This window comes from Zea mays, chromosome 9 (genome assembly GCF_902167145.1).
Source record: "Zea mays cultivar B73 chromosome 9, Zm-B73-REFERENCE-NAM-5.0, whole genome shotgun sequence".
Taxonomy (NCBI): domain Eukaryota; kingdom Viridiplantae; phylum Streptophyta; class Magnoliopsida; order Poales; family Poaceae; genus Zea; species Zea mays.
In genome coordinates this window covers 30,209,479-30,214,985 of record NC_050104.1, presented here as the reverse complement: position 1 = coordinate 30,214,985, position 5,507 = coordinate 30,209,479, and positions in this window count along the sequence as shown.

The following is a 5,507-nucleotide window of genomic DNA, read 5'->3' as shown; positions in this document are numbered from 1 at the left end:
CTGTCGTAGTAGACGATCTCCTTGATGCGTCTTGTCTTCTTCTTCTTCCCATCTCTTCGCTTGTGGCCCGAGCCCAAGTCATTGGACTTGTCATCCCTTGGCTCGTTGACGAAGGACTCCTTCTCCTTGTCGTTGATCACAATTCCCTTCCCCTTAGGATCCATCTCTTCGGGCGGTTAGTCCCTTTCTTGAAGAGAACGGCTCCGATACCAATTGAGAGCACCTAGAGGGGGGGGGGTGAATAGGTGATCCTGTAAAACTTCAAAACTTATAGCCACAAAACTTGTTAAGGGTTAGCTCAAGTATGGCCAAGTGGCTAGAGAGGAGTCAAAACACAATAACCACAAGAAATCAATCACAGAGATGACACGGTGGTTATCCCGTGGTTCGGCCAAGTACAAAACTTGCCTACTCCACGTTGTGGCGTCCCAACGGACGAGAGTTGCACTCAACTCCTCTCAAGTGATCCAATGATCAACTTGAATACCACGGTGTTTTTCTTTCCTTTGATCTTTTCCCGTTTGCGAGGAATCTCCACAACTTGGAGTCTCTCGCCCTTACAATTGAGTTCACAAAGAAATACGGAGTAAGGTGGGAATGAGCAACGCACACAAGACTCGAAAATCAGAGCAACAACACGCACACAAGTCGCAACAAGAGCTCGCAACGCAACACAAAGAGTTCACAACTCCACAAGAGCTCTATATGCTATCACAATGAAACGAATGCGTGAGATTGATGTCTTGGTGCTTAGAAGAGTTGTAGGAATGCTTGGTGTACTCCTCCATGCGCCTAGGGGTCCCTTTTATAGCCCCAAGGCAGCTAGGAGCCGTTGAGAGCACATCTGGAAGGCTATTCTTGCCTTCTGTCGTCGGGCGCACTGGACAGTCCGGTGCACACCGGACACTGTCCGGTGCCTGATTTGTTTCCTTAAACAGCGCATCCGACCGTAGCTGTCTGAGTCAGATCTGCGCACAGTTGGCGCACCGGACATGTCCGGTGCACACCGGACAGTCCGGTGCTTCCTTCCGACCGTTGGCTGGGCCACGTGTCGCGCACCGATCGCGCGGCCGACCGTTGGCCCGGCCGACCGTTGGCTCACCGGACAGTCCGGTGCACACCGGACAGTCCGGTGAATTTTAGCCGAAGTCGCCGGAGAAAAACCCGAGAGCGGCTGGTTTGCGCTGCGCTGGTCTGGCGCACCGGACACTGTCCGGTGCACACCGGACAGTCCGGTGCCCCAGCCCGAAGCAGCCTTTGGCTGTACACAGCCACTCTCCACTTCTTTTCTTTTCTTCTTTCTCCTGTTTCTAACACTTAGACAAGATGTTAGTACACAAAACTAATGTACTAAGGCTTAGAAACATACCTTTACTTGTGATTTGCACTTTGTTCATCCATGAGCATATTTTCACATTTAAGCCCTTGTGTTTGCACTCAATCACCAAAATACTTAGAAATGGCCCAAGGGCACATTTCCCTTTCAGGGTGGATAGGCGGAAACTGAAATTTATAGAAATTAAGAACAACTACAAGCCGGGGTTAGCGTTAGAATAAAATCAAAGTCCGAAAAAGAGGGTGAAAACAAATCACAAGCAAATGAAGCGGATGACACGGTGGTTTGTTTTACCGAGGTTCGGTTCTTGCAAACCTAGTCCCCGTTGAGGTGGTCACAAAGACCGGGTCTCTTTCAACCCTTTCCCTCTCTCAAACGGTCACCAAGACCGAGTGAGCTTTCTCCTTAATCAAACGGGTCACTTAGACCCCTCACAAGGACCACCACAACTTGGTGTCTCTTGCTTTGATTACAAGTGTTTGAAGAACAAGAATGGGGAAGAAGAAAAGCGATCCAAGAACAAAAGCTCAAAGAACACGATCAAAACTCTCTCTCTAGTCACTATTTGTTTGGAGTGGATTTGGGACTTGGAGAGGCTTTGATTCTTTTGAATTGTGTCTTGTATTGATTGAACTAGCCCTTGTATTGAATGAGATGTCTGAAAAACTTGGATGCTTGGAGTGGTGGTGGTTGGGGGGTATTTATAGCCCCAACCACCAAACCAACCGTTGGGAAGGCTATCTGTCGATGGGTGCACCAGACAGTCCGGTGCGCCACCGGACACTATCCGGTGCGCCAGCCACGTCACCCAACCATTAGGGTTCTAACGGTTTCGACCGTTGGAGCTCTGACAACTTGGGGCTCTGGACAGGCACTATTCACTGTCCGGTGCGCCTTCTGGCGCTGCTCTGACTCTGCGCGAACTGTCTGCGCACTATTCACGTTTGCAGGCGACGTTGGAGTCGACTGTTGCGCTTCTTAGCCGTTGCTCTGCTGGCACACCAGACAGTCCGGTGACCCACCGGACAGTCTGGTGAATTATAGCGGAGCGGCTCTCTAGAAACCAAAAGGTGAAGAGTTCAGCCTGTACGGTCCCTGGTGCACCGGACACTGTCCGGTGGCACACCGGACAGTCCGGTGCGCCAGACCAGGGTTCTCTTCGGTTTCTTTTTCTCCTTTCTTTTGAACCCTAACTTGGATCTTTTTATTGGTTTGTGTTGAACCTTTAGCACCTGTAGAACATATAATCTAGAGCAAACTAGTTAGTCCAATTATTTGTGTTGGGCATTTCAACCACCAAAATCATTTAGGAAAAGGTTTGACCCTATTTCCCTTTCAATCTCCCCCTTTTTGGTGATTGATGCCAACACAAACCAAAGCAAATATATAAGTGCAGAATTGAACTAGTTTGCATAAGGCAAGTGTAAAGGCTACTTGGAATTAAACCAATTTATTCTTTCACTAGATATGCATGGATTGCTTTCTTTCTTTTAACATTTTGGACCATATTTGCACCACTTGTTTTGTTTTTGCAAATCTCTTTGGAAATTCTTTTTCAAGGTCTTTTGCAAACAGTCAAAGGTATATGAATAAGATTTCGAGAAGCATTTTCAAGATTTGAAATTTTCTCCTCCTGTTTCAAATGCTTTTCCTTTGACTTAAACAAAACTTCCCCTGAATAGAATTCTCCTCTTAGTGTTCAAGAGGGTTTTACCAATATGAAAAAGGTTTAGATACCAATTGAAAACTTCTTTTTTTTAAAAAAAACTTTGAAATTGGTGGTGGTGCGGTCCTTTTGCTTTTGCCTAATACTCTCTCCCCCTTTGGCATTAATCGCCAAAAACAGATAAATTTGAGAGCCCTCATTACTTTCTCCTCAATGGTATGAGTAATAATAGTGAAGATTATACCAAAGTGAAGAGCGGTGTGGAGTGACAGTGAAGGGTAAATAATACCGATAGAGTGGAGTGGAAGCCTTGTCTTCGCCGAAGACTCCATTTCCCTTTCAATCAACGACTTAGCATAGGAATACACTTGAAAACACATTAGTCGTGGACATAAAAGAGATATGATCAAAGGTACGTAAATGAGCTATGTGTGCAAAGTATCAATCAAAATTCTGAGAATCAAGAATGTTTAGCTCATTCCTAAGTTTGGTAAAGGTTTTCTCATCTAATGGTTTGGTAAAGATATCGGCTAATTAATCTTTGGTGCTCACATAGGCTATCTCGATATCTCCCCTTTATTGGTGATCCCTCAAAAAGTGATACCGAATGGCTATGTGCTTAGTGCGACTGTGTTCAACGGGATTATCCGCCATGTGGATTGCACTCTGATTATCACATAGGAGAGGGACTTTGCTCAATTTGTAGCCATAGTCCCTGAGGGTTTGCCTCATCCAAAGCAATTGCGCGCAACAATGGCCTGCGGCAATATACTCGGCTTCGACGATAGAAAGAGCTACTGAGTTTTGTTTCTTTGAAGCCCAAGACACCAGTGATATCCCTAGAAACTGACAAGTCCATGATGTGCTCTTCCTATCAATTTTACACCCTGCCCAATCGGCATCAGAATAGCCTATTAAATCAAAAGTGGATCCCTTGGGGTACCAAAGACCAAACTTAGGTGTATGAACTAAATATCTCATGATTCTTTTCACGGCCCTAAGGTGAACTTCCTTAGGATCGTCTTGGAATCTTGCACACATGCATACGAAAAGCATAATATCCGTTCGAGATGCACATAAGTAGAGTAGAGATCCTATCATCGACTGGTATACCTTTTGATCTACGGATTTACCTCCCGTGTCGAGGTCGATATGCCCATTGGTTTCCATGGGTGTCTTGATGGGCTTGGCATCCTTCATTCCAAACTTGGTAAGTATATCTTGAATGTACTTGGTTTGGCTGATGAAGGTGCCCTCTTGGAGTTGCTTCACTTGAAATCCTAAGAAGTACTTTAACTCCCCCATCATAGACATCTCGAATTTTTGAATCATTATCCTACTAAACTCTTCACAAGTAGATTTGTTAGCAGACCCAAATATGATATCATCAACATAAATTTGGCATACAAACAAATCATTTGCAATGGTTTTAGTAAAGAGTGTAGGATCGGCTTTGCCGACTTTGAAGCCATTAGTGATAAGGAAATCTCTTAGGCATTCATACCATGCTCTTGGGGCTTGCTTGAGCCCATAAAGCGCCTTTGAGAGTTTATAAATATGATTAGGGTACTCACTATCTTCAAAGCCAGGAGGTTGCTCAACATAGACCTCTTCCTTGATTGGTCCATTTAGGAAGGCACTTTTCACGTCCATTTGATAGAGCTTAAAGCCATGGTAAGTGGCATAGGCAAGTAATATGCGAATTTACTCAAGCCTAGCTACGGGTGCATAGGTTTCACCGAAATCCAAACCTTCGACTTGTGAATATCCCTTGGCTACAAGTCGGGCTTTGTTTCTTGTCACCACACCATGCTCATCTTGCTTGTTGCGGAATACCCACTTGGTTCCTACAACATTTTGGTTAGGACATGGAACAAGATGTCATACCTCATTCCTCGTGAAGTTATTGAGCTCCTCTTGCATTGCGAACACCCAATCCGAGTCTCTTAATGCATCTTCCACCCAGTATGGCTCAATAGAAGACACAAAAGAGTAATGCTCACAAAAATGTGCGACTCGAGATGGAGTTGTTACCCCCTTATGAATATCGCCGAGGATGGAGTTCATGGGGTGATCTCTTTGAATCGCTTGGTGGACTCTTGGGTGTGGCAGTCTTTGACCCTGTATTTCTTGATCATCTTCCTTGTCTTGATCAACTTCATCTCCCCCTTGATCATTGTCCTCTTCTTGAGGTGGCTCATCCTCTTGTTCTTTATCTTCATTGTCTTGAGCCTGATCCTCATCTTGAGTTGGTGGAGATGCTTGATTGGAAGATGACGGTTGATCTTATGCTTGTGTGGGCTCTTCGGATTCCTTAGGACACACATCCCCAATGGACATGTTCCTTAGCGCGACGCATGGAGCCTCTTCATCATCTAGCTCATCAAGATCAACTTGCTCCACTTGGGAGCCATTAGTCTCATCAAACACAATGTCACAAGAAACTTCAACTAATCTAGTGGATTTGTTGAAGACTCTATATGCCCTTGTGTTTGAGTCATAACC